At 39.3% G+C, this 12,317-nt stretch overlaps 1 protein-coding gene across 1 annotated transcript in view; it reads right to left on the bottom strand.

The window, feature by feature from the left end:
• Positions 1-12,317, bottom strand: part of LOC137250944 (uncharacterized) — a 366,851-nt gene that overhangs the window by 148,194 nt on the left and 206,340 nt on the right. The window lies entirely within an intron of this gene.

Genomic DNA, 12,317 nt, shown 5'->3' on the forward strand with positions numbered 1-12,317 from the left:
CACTACACGCTGTTTATTGGACTGTGAGTACTCCATGGATTACTCTGATGTAATGCGGAGCTGGAGTATATGGTCCAGTCCTAGGACATCGCAATGTTAATTGGACCATATTTTTTGTATGAATTGTGGTTAATTTTGGAGCACTCGGTTGGTCCATTGCGAGTACTCCATACATGCATGCATGGAGTACTCGCGATTTTTGCAGGGAATGGACCAACTCATGTTTCTACACGAACATATTGTAAGCCAATCGCTGCTCGTTTTTAACGATTGTAATGACTACACGATGTTTATTGGACTGTGGGTACTCCATGGATTACTTTGATGTAATGCGGAGCTGGAGTATATGGTCCAGTCCTAGGACATCGCAATCTTAATTGGACCATATTTTTTGTATGAATTGTGGTTTATTTTGGAGCACTCGGTTGGTCCATAGCGAGTACTCCATATATGCATGTATGGAGTACTCGCGATTTTTGCAGCGTAATAACGTTAAAATTTAACACGAAGTGTGCTATCAAAGCCATAATATGCATTCGTTTGTAAGTGAGTGAAATAACCGTTAACAGCAAGCATTTCATAACGCTAACGAAGTAGTTGCGTTTCGCGGCGACGCGAAATCATTTCGTAAGTTAATTTGGATTTTTAACGAAGCGAATTGGTATCGTTTCGTTTGTTGAGCATATGGACTAAAGTTAATTGGAATACAAAACAGCATTCTAAAAAAGTTTCTAAAAATTCTGCGAAAAAATTTTCACAATAGCTGCTTGTCCGAGTTCGCTTGAATTCGATAATACCTCCAAGTGCGGGACGAAATATTCCCGTTCTTCCCGGATTACAATGTTTGGACAAAGTTTGCACTCAGAGAACAGGTGCGAGAGCAGAGTAGAGGATTAATTTTCTATTTATTTCGTTAGCTGTGTCACGTTAAATGACGAACAAAAATAGCGTACGGATGTTATCCGGTTCGTATCCAGATATTTTGCTTTACAAAGCCTTTCAATTTCTCCGCTGCATTTTTGTTTTCACTGTTATAGATTCAGTAGAGCAACCAGTCTATCAGTTTTAGCTTGTACTTCAAGCAGTAAACATCTAATGCGCGAGTTCCACAAAAAAGTTGCGCCGAGAAGCTTTAGAGCTTTATAAGTATTTCGAGATTTGAAAATCTCGCGAGAAGCCCAGACTCGCCAGAAATTTCTTCTCGAGCAAAATCGAGAGTTCATAAGCTCTATTATAATATAGTACAAAACAATTTTAAATTAAGGCTGAAACTTTAACCGTACTTCGAAAATTCCATCCATCTCTTGCATCATCTTCGCTGGAATTCCTGGACCCTATTGAAAGCTTATACCGATTGCCAGCAATTGATTGCTTAGTGTAGGTAAAGGCTGCCGTATAGAAAAAGCCAAAGGCGGGACCTTGTGCCATCTAGCACAGTTTCTATAAGTAAGGAATCTCAAAACGTGACCACGGTAATTTGTCTGATGGGAAAGAGGCTTAGCAGCCAAGTCCTGCCGTTCATGGCGTCAAATTATCTTTTGATATTAACCGCAGGCAACTGTCTTAGTTTTTGTGAAAAAGCTACTTTAACGGCAAGCCAGCTTAAAATCTAATACCAGCCAATTGAATGTTTTTTCTGCTGATCACTTTAATATGTCGGGCATTTCGATAAAAATTCTATTATGTTTACATAGCTTAAGATATAAGGTTTTTATCAGACATTGAGCTTAGTGGAATGTTTTTTCCTCTTGGCTAAAACTTAATGTATGTTAAATACATAAATGCCAATTTGTTATGTATATTCATTATTTAATTGACGCTTAATCGTATGAACGCTATTAGCTATCTCGCTATGAAACGTCCCAATAATCTCTTCTTTTTTATTGACTACTGCTCCGCTAGTCGACGATTTATATCGACTAAGCTGTACTACGGAACAACGTGCAACGGCGTTGACAGTTGCGGCGACTCGCAACTTGTGGCACAGACGCATGTGACATGCGTGTGAATCAAATTTGAATGGTATAAAAGAGTCGACCGAAGGTTTTGAGTTACAAAATGAAAAATTGGATTCGTGCACGGTATGTGCGCAAGGTAAGCAAACTCGTGCTTCATTTAAAGAGAAGGGTAACCGTGCCACTGAAGTTTTACAAATTATACATACAGATGTATGTGGGCCTATGTCAACAAAATCACTCGGGGGTTCGAGATATATGCTGACATTCGTTGATGACTTCAGTCGCAAAGTATTTGTTTATCCAATGAAAAGTAAAGATGAGGTTTTCGATATATTTACAAATTTCAAGAAATTAGTTGAAAATCAACAAAACGCGACTATAAAAATATTGCGATCTGACAATGGCAGAGAATTCTGTAATGGGAGGTTTGAAACATTTATCAAAAAGCATGGAATTATACATCAGCATACGTCGCCTTATACGCCTGAGCAAAACGGTGTCGCCGAGCGTATGAATAGAACGTTAATAGAAAAAGTACGCTGTATGTTATACGATGCAAATTTAAATAAACAATTTTGGGCAGAGGCAGCAGCCACTGCAGCGTATTTAATTAATCGAATTCCCTGTAGGGATATGAAATGTACCACTCCAGAAGAAATTTGGACAAAACAAAAACAAAACTTGTCGTATGTTAGGGTCTTTGGATGTAAGGCCATGGTACATATACCAAAAGAAAAGCGGCGCAAGCTAGATTCAAAGTCACAAAATTGCATTTTATTGGGCTACTGTGACACAGCAAAAGCTTACAAATTGTATAACAGATATACAAAAAAGACTGTGGTAAGTCGTAACGTTATATTTTTTGAAGATCCAACATCAAATGTAAATAGTTATACCGATGATCGATATGCACAGAAACCAGTAACACGAAATAAAAATGCTGAACGGATCGAAATCATCAATGATGACGAAGACACGGACCATTCTGATGAAGATGAATCTATTGGATTAAGTGAGGGCTTATCTCGCCTTGAGGGATACGAATCCCAGAACAAATCAGAGGAGCGAAATGCAAGTGAAGACACTTCGCGACAAGAAGTATTGAACTATCCTGAGTATAATATTGTAACGAATTTACTTGCAAATCCTCTTATTTGCAATCCTCTGCTAAGTTCGAATCACTAAACTGTTGAATAAATAACTCCAATTTGTAATAATGCAAAATGGCCTTTATTAAAGTACTTCACAATACACTCAACTGTGCAACGAATAGCTTGCTTAATAACCACACTGATTGATAGCTCAATGAAACTCTACTATTCAAAATAATACTGCTATTGCTCGCTAGATATCGTCTTAATCGCAACTGCTTGACAACTCAAATCAAACTGAATTACTTCTTACTCGCTGGCGCCGCTTTTATAGTTTACGCTGCATACTTCTAGGCTCTTCGATTTCCAGAAGTTACTAGTTGTTTCGGCTACAAAATCGCCAGCCACAACTACGTGCACAAATTATTGCTCTCTCTTGTGACAACTCAGATAAGGTATATGCATGTGTTTGTAGTTTACAGTCTCCCGCACACACATAAGCGTATAAGTAAATTCATCGGTGTGTGACATCTCATCTCTTGCTGCCTTGTATGTAAATGTTGCTCGTCGGAATGTGTACATAGGTGTAGACGCAATTATTTATTCGTTTATGTAGATACATAATGATTGAATTATTGATGTGCATTCACGTCACTGCTTAGATCGGCTTAGAGCTGGCAGCACTCCTTAGTTTTGCTAATATTCGTAACACTGCCCTCCACCTAAGTCTGATCGTCCCGATCAGACAAATCTCTCGATCTAAACGCTGCTAGCATCGCCAAATGTACCACTCTTCTACTCCGTGGTTTCTCAATGCTTTGTATGCGGTAGATGGTATCACTGAGCTTCTTCACAATCTTGTACGGGCCTTCCCAACTGCACCGAAATTGGGCTGGGACACATTTCCGCCGGTGAGGGTTGTTTAACAGTACCAAATCTCCATTCCGGAAACCTTCCGAATTATTTTCCCTGTCGTACCTGTGTTCCATCTTACTACTCATTATTCTGGATCGTTCTCTCGCACTCTGTTGCTTGGCCAATGAAGAACTACTTTGTAGAGCTTGTTCTTGACGGATTGGCTTCACATACTCAGTATCGTTCCGACGTTTCCCAACAAAAGTGCGCGCTGGCTTGAAATCATCCTTGCATTCTTTCTGAAAAATTCTTTCAGTGAATTTAGTGCGTCCATTAGGGTTTGTTGATGCCGGTCTTTTCCTCGCAGGTACTTTTAATTTCGCTTTATTTGGCACATTCGATCCATCAACCTTTGCTCGATCTACTTTCCTTGACTTTCGTGGTCTCTGTCGAATCTCCTCGACCAGCACTCGCTTACTGCTGAACCCTTTTTCCAAACTGAAGTTAAGTGGCACATCTTGGTTCTCATAATGCATCACCCTTCTCTGCATATCGATCTTGATGTCATGGTCAACCAAGAAATCCACTCCCAATATAACTTCATCAACGATCTCCGCCACAACGAATTTGTGTAGAACCATGACCTTCCCAATTAGGACTTCACATATTACTTCTCCCTGAACTTGGTTATATTCGCCTGTGACCGTACGCAACCTCGCTCCAGGTAATGACTTTATTCCCCTGTAGACCAAATCAGATCGAATCAAGGAATGAGATGCCCCCGTATCTACAGTCAGTACACGCTCTTTACCATCCACATTCCCTCTAATGGTAAGACTGCTTGATTTCCTTCCAATCTGCGACACAGATATCACAGAACATTCAACAGCCGGGGCAAGTTTTCGTTCTTTACATTCGACACGCTCTTGCTCATCTCCTCCAGCTTTGCGTTTACGCCCACCCACATTGTTGGAACTATTAAGGCCAAGATCGCAATGACGTGCAATGTGACCGGACTTCCCGCATTTGAAGCATTTGATAACTTTTTCACTCCGCTTTTGCGATCCTTTCAGCGCCTCCAATATTGCGTCTACCCACTCTGGCCTTTCTACTTCCACACGGCGTGCTTTGAAAACTGGCTTACACAGAAGCGACGCTGTTTCCTGAATCAGGGCTTGTGACACCGTTTCTGCGAATGTTGGCTTTGGGTTTGCGTATGTAGCCCGCTTCGTTTCCACATCCCTTATGCCATTTATAAAGCTCTGGATTTTTACCCTTTCAGTGTATTCCACGGGTGCGTCTGCATTTGCAAGATGAGCCAATCTTTCAATATCTGAAGCAAACTCATGCAATGTCTCATTTGCTTTTTGGTAGCGGTTTTGCAACTCAATTTGGAATATCTGTTTCCTATGCTCGCTTCCGTAACGTCTCTCTAAAGCGCTCATCAATGTTTCGTAGTGGTTCCGCTCGTACTCTGGGATGGTCTGTAAGATTTCCGCGGCAGGCCCTTTCAGTGCCACGAACAGAGCTGCAACTTTATCTTCAGCATTCCATTGGTTCACTGCTGCGGTCTTCTCAAACTGTAGCTTAAAGACCTGAAAAGGAACAGAACCGTCAAAGGATGGTGTCTTTACCTTTGGATTACTCGCTGAAACAGCTGGGCGGTTTAGTTGTAACTGCTCCATACGACCTTTTAACGCTTCTATTTCGGCATCAATTTTGTCCTCGAGTTGTAAAATTTTTGCATCCTGTTCTTCCAGTTTCACAAAGAGCTGCGATGATACCTGTTCCGAAATTTGTGCCGACATTGCAGATATACGTGCCTCTTGCGCTTCCAGTTGAGACGCCAAATGTGTCTTCTGTTCTTCCAATTGTGATGTTATACGGGTTTCCTGCGATTCCAGTTGGGATACCATATACGTCTTCTGTTCGTCAAGTTGTGAAGAAATTTGTGTTTCCTGTGCTTCAATCTTCGATGTTATTCGTGTCTCTTGGGATTCCATCTGTGATGACATATACGTTTTCTGTTCTTCTAGTTGAGATGACATATACGTTTTCTGTTCTTCTAGTTGAGATGACATATACGTTTTCTGTTCTTCCATCTTGGATGTTAAACGTGTCTCCTGCGATTCCAGCTGAGATGCCACTGTCGATGTTTGAGCAGTTATTGCAGCCAATATCATGTTCAAGTCTGTGCTCGTAACTGTCTGCGATGTTTCGTTTTTCTCTTCAATTTTTGTTGTTGTTTCGTCCCCATCAGGATAAAAGACAAACTCGTCCACATCAATTCCTTGCGATTCCATTACCTCTCGTAGCCGTGCTTGAAGTTCGATCTTATTCCCAGTTGTATTTAATCCCCGGTTTTCCAACTCCTTTTTCAGTTGCTGGATCTTCAATTCACTGAACTTTGCCATGTCCAAGTTGTATTCCCAATCTTCGGAATTTATTCAACAATTCCTCTTCTGACACCAATTGTAACGAATTTACTTGCAAATCCTCTTATTTGCAATCCTCTGCTAAGTTCGAATCACTAAACTGTTGAATAAATAACTCCAATTTGTAATAATGCAAAATGGCCTTTATTAAAGTACTTCATAATACACTCAACTGTGCAACGAATAGCTTGCTTAATAACCACACTGATTGATAGCTCAATGAAACTCTACTATTCAAAATAATACTGCTATTGCTCGCTAGATATCGTCTTAATCGCAACTGCTTGACAACTCAAATCAAACTGAATTACTTCTTACTCGCTGGCGCCGCTTTTATAGTTTACGCTGCATACTTCTAGGCTCTTCGATTTCCAGAAGTTACTAGTTGTTTCGGCTACAAAATCGCCAGCCACAACTACGTGCACAAATTATTGCTCTCTCTTGTGACAACTCAGATAAGGTATATGCATGTGTTTGTAGTTTACAGTCTCCCGCACACACATAAGCGTATAAGTAAATTCATCGGTGTGTGACATCTCATCTCTTGCTGCCTTGTATGTAAATGTTGCTCGTCGGAATGTGTACATAGGTGTAGACGCAATTATTTATTCGTTTATGTAGATACATAATGATTGAATTATTGATGTGCATTCACGTCACTGCTTAGATCGGCTTAGAGCTGGCAGCACTCCTTAGTTTTGCTAATATTCGTAACAATATATCTGGTGATCAATCTGATTTTCTCGGATTCAGTGAGGGTGATGACAATAGCAGTGAGGTGGCGAATCCTCAACATCAATCACCAGGTGAGATATTCACTATTCAAATATCTGACGGTAAAAGCAACGTGGCGAACGATGCAGAAATGCAATTAGTGCTATTAGCAACAGCAGGTTGCGGTAACGATCCATTGACCGTTCGGGAGGCGCTGGATAGCGCTGATAGTAAAGAACGGAAAGATGCTATGGTAAGCGAATATAATGCTTTGATACAAAACGGTACTTGGGAGCTAACAGATCTTCCACCTGGAAGAAAGCCTATTGAGTCTAAGTGGGGTTTTAAGATCAAACAGAACTCCGATGGTGTAGTTAGCCGATACAAGGCACGTCTAGTTGTGAAAGGCTACTCGCAAGTTAAAGGCATCGACTACGATGAGACGTACTCTCCAGTCGAGCGATATTCTTCGATCCGCTTTCTTTTGGCTACCGCAGTTAAATGTGACCTGATTGTGCATCAGATGGATGCAGTATCAGCTTTCCTACAGGGCGAATTAGATGAGGAAATCTACATGCGCCAACGACAATGCTTTAAAGATCCAACTACTAGGGTATGTCGACTTCGCAAATCCCTATATGGACTAAAGCAGTCCAGTCGGATGTGGAACATGAAGCTGAATTGGGACTTGATAAGTAAACTTGGGTTTAAAAGGTTAAACTTTGATCAATGCATTTATTTCAAGAACTCAGCGCAAAATATCCTGATACTGGCTGCATACGTTGATGATATTTTGATTTTTGGAAGCAATATTGTAATAATTAAGAAACTTAAAGATGATTTATCCACCCAATTCAAAATGAAGGACTTGGGACCCGCCACATCGGTACTTGGCATGAATGTTACGCGCAACAATGATGTATCGATCTCCATAGATCAGAAGCAATATATACTGGATTTGTTACAGCGATTTAACATGAGTGAATGTACTCCTGTGGGCTCGCCGATGGACCCAAATCAGCATTTATCAAAGGATATGAGTCCAAAGTCAAATGAAGAGCGACAAGAAATGTCTTCGATTCCATATCAAGAAGCCATAGGCTGCCTCATATATGCTGCACAAATTAGTCGCCCGGACATTAGTTACGCCGTGAGTACATTAAGTCGTTTTAATTCAAATTACGGCAAAGCTCATTGGACCGCCGTGAAAAGCGTTCTTCGCTATTTGAAAGGTACTTTAGATTTTAAATTAACATACAAGAAGATAAATAATGATCAAATGGTGGGATTTTGTGATGCGGATTGGGCACGCGACCAAGATGAACGCCGTTCTACCACCGGTTACGTGTTTGTCTTGCAAAGTGGTGCAATTTCGTGGGCCACACGTAAGCAACCCACTGTGGCAATGTCATCGACAGAGGCAGAGTTTATGTCAATGGTAGCTGCAATACAAGAAGCATTTTGGCTGAAACGCTTTGAAAACGAACTTTTTGAGACTGCAGCAACTTCAATGCAACTTTACTGCGACAATCAAGGAGCAATCAAATTAGCTACAAACAACAAATATCATCCTCGCACCAAACACATTGACGTCAAGAATTATTTTATTCGTGAAAAGTTCGCTGATGGAATAATTAAACTGAATTATATAAGTACAAATGAAATGATTGCTGACATAATGACTAAGCCAATAAACTCTTCAAAATTATCTAAATTTACTAAACAATATGGTTTAGGCAAAACTTAATTTATCATACATTACTATTTGAATCACTTACATACATATACTTAATGTAATATCGAATTGTTAACTTTATTAATGAATTTTGAAACTGTTAATTGAAAACAAAAATTTATTGAATCTCTAGTGAGGATGTTGTAATATAATTTTGTGAGTGAGAGATACAATTTACGCATTTGGCAACCCTTTTTCTTTTATGTGCACTTTGTCTATTCTTCTTAAATAAATCTTTCTTCTTGGCAAATTATTCAACTTAGTAAGACGTGTTTTAATATAATTTCCACTAAAACTTCTACAAATATCTTATCACTTCATATCTGATTTGATGACGAAGACGTTTAGATGTACATAATTTGTTGTTCATTAAGAGTGGCTTACTTCTCAAGTGTCTACGAAGTCCACAGTAGCCGGTGCCCCTGGTCTAATGCATAAACCAAATGTAAAAATACTTTTATTGAGCTTATTGGGTAAAGAAACGCCTCAAGGTCCAATATAAAAAGATACCGACCGAATGAATGTATGTACATTAAGGTGTTCCTTATAAATAAAAAAATATGGTTTCTTAATCAATTGGTATTACCAAAGTAAACAAGATTTGGCCCAGATTGGAGGATAAAGATTCTTCTATGGAGACTCAACAATTGAAACTATTTTTTATCTGTATGTAATACTTAAAGTCGATGATTCTAACGTTACCCCAATAATATCTCAACTTTCACACCTCTGCGACACCCCTCAACCGTAATTTACCTTAGTATTAACATTTTAAGTGGTGAGATTAAAATAAAAGTCGTATCTTTGATTGATAAGGACCATCCTAATATACCCACTTGACTTTATACAGAATTGTTGTAATAACATTTACAACACTCATATTCATAATAAAAGTGTGTTTACTGAATTTTTATTATCTATAGTAAATATTCTTTGTAATAACTCAAGTGATATACATAAATGTACTAATGTAAGTACCACTTAACATGAAGGAAAAATGTCACACACACAAACAAGTATGTAAATACTAAAGTCTTAATTCTCTATCTGTAGCACCGAAACAAGTCGGGGTGGCTATGCGTCCTGAAAAACTATTGTTTTTCGTTAACTGTAACTACTAACAGAAAAATACTGCCCAATGGCTGTATGAATTAGAAAGCTCAGCTAGATATGAATGCTATACACTTGGGTACTATGGGGTCGACTAATCCCACTTGCCACGTTGTACAATCTAGGTCATCACACTCCCGACTGCCTCGAGACATGAGAGTTATGAGGCCACTTGACAAGCCGTCGATATTCGATTACGAGCATATACCCGAGTACTTTGCTTAAATATAGAATACTACCTCCCATTCAAGTACATTCACAAATATCGAGTACTTCGGTCAGCACCAATGTGAGTCAGTAATAGCTTCCCAACCTTGTGTCTACTCTAAGATTCTTTTAAAAGTGAATAAAATAAAAAACTTATAAACCTACCTGTAAAAACGCAGTACAAAAAAGAAGTTCAGTTAAAATCGGGAATCTTATGAAAACCTTATATGAAAGTTACATAGGGAGTCCCATTTTTACTGACCCTTTTTTGGATTTCGTTTTTTAAGTTTTTCTTTTGTTAACTCTTAAAATAAATCCATTTTTTATTGCCGGTCATTTATTTGAGGCAATTAAGGTGGGAGAGGTATAAAAAATAAAAAAATGTAAGGCGCGATAACCTCCGAAGAGATCTAAGGCCGAGCTTCTCTTCCAATTTGCGTCGTGCTCCTCTTGATTTTTCCCTACAAATTGGTCGGACGGGACCTACATGTTTTATGCCGACTCCGAACGGCATCTGCAAGGCAGATGAGTTTTCACTGAGAGCTTTTCATGGCAGAAATACAATCGGAGCGCTTGCCAGACACTGCCGAGGGGCGACCCCGCTTAGAAAATGGGTGTGGAAATGGCAGGGGGAATGGGATTGTGAATAGGAATGGGAGTGGGAATGGAAGTGGCAGCGAGAGTGTGAGTTGAAGTGGGAGTGGGGTGAGAATAGGTGAGGGAGTGGGAGTCATAGTCCGCATATAAGTTTAGACAGAGTTATTCGTGTTTTCCTAGTAAGCATGCTTTTCTTCTCTCTCTAAAACGCGAACCACTGGTGTGACGCGGTAAGAAAATTTGCTTGTGCATGGGGTGAGATTGCGTATTTTCGGATCAAATGCCTTGTGAATAAGTGTCGCATTGCAACATATTTACCTGGAAGTTGGATCCGTGTCAAGAAGTTGAGATTAAAGCTCACATGAGAAAACGGCCCTAAGTTTTATATTTCATAAGACTTCAAGCGACAAAATAACGAAAGAAATGAGTATCAGTTTGAGTCAGAATGTTCAGCGTTGCTAAGGAATACCCCCACAATGTTTTTTAATTTTATCCGGCGTAAATTTAACAATAAGTGAAGCTTGTAAACAGAAACGAAAAAGTTTAAAACAAAACGAAAAAGTTAAAAAAAATTTAATAAATAAACTTGTACATATGTAATTCTGGATTTAAAACAAAACCATTAAGTTGAAAAAGAATACAATTCTTTTTGTTAAAAGCAGCAGTCATAGATTTTTTTCACAAAACTTTTTATACGGGTTATACTGATGGGATATGTTAGGTCAGGTTGAACTGGCCGATCCATGAGGACCTCACATAGACTGAATGAGTCTGTAGTGTTACCAGGAGTTTATTTAACGACTAAAAACCCTATCAAAGACCAGGACCTATGGTATAAAATAACTCCGTCCTCTTAGCAAATACTAGAAGTCTTCTAGGACCTATGCCACTTGCTGCTTCTAAATCTGACAGCTGTTTCAAGTGCAACGTGCTCTATCGTTTCTTCCTCCAACCCACACTTCCTACATATGCTATCACTGACCAAGCCTTAACCGATGTGGTTGCGCGTTGTGTGTGGCGACCGACTCTGATACGGAACATTTCGGCTCGAAAACTGCAGACGGGATGTACAATTTTTGCTTTTTTTTAATACAAATTTAGACTACTATAGTTTAAAATTAAAACCAAGTTCTGCGCACTATTTTTTTACGGAACCCGGTATAAGTGAACAAGTTCACAGAAAATAATCATCTAACGAATGTAGTGTTAACTTCTGCTCTATACCGACTGCCTCGAGAGATACTTTACAATATTTTATATCTTCGTTTCTGTGGATTTGAGTTACCTTCTAGGAGAGGAATACCTTGCCGGAGGAAGATTGTAGGCCCTTTTAACCTGCTAGGGGCTCACAGGTACCGAGGTATGTGCAGTATTCTCATGTCCTCAAGTGATGATATGACCGACAAAACTTTAAAACTAATTCCATCTTCGTTGCCATTGTTTTCTGTTCCGTAATATATAAAGACGGTTATTTAAGTGCGGAAGTAAGTAGGAGTGATAGCTAAAGTATGTACTTTGCAGTCCTAACAAAACATTCTCAGAGAATCAATCAAAAAACAGACGTGTTTTCTCCAATTCAGCACGTTTGTGCTACTTTCTGCTCAAAAACTCATGA

Source organism: Eurosta solidaginis, chromosome 4, assembly GCF_040869045.1.
Source record: "Eurosta solidaginis isolate ZX-2024a chromosome 4, ASM4086904v1, whole genome shotgun sequence".
NCBI lineage: Eukaryota > Metazoa > Arthropoda > Insecta > Diptera > Tephritidae > Eurosta > Eurosta solidaginis.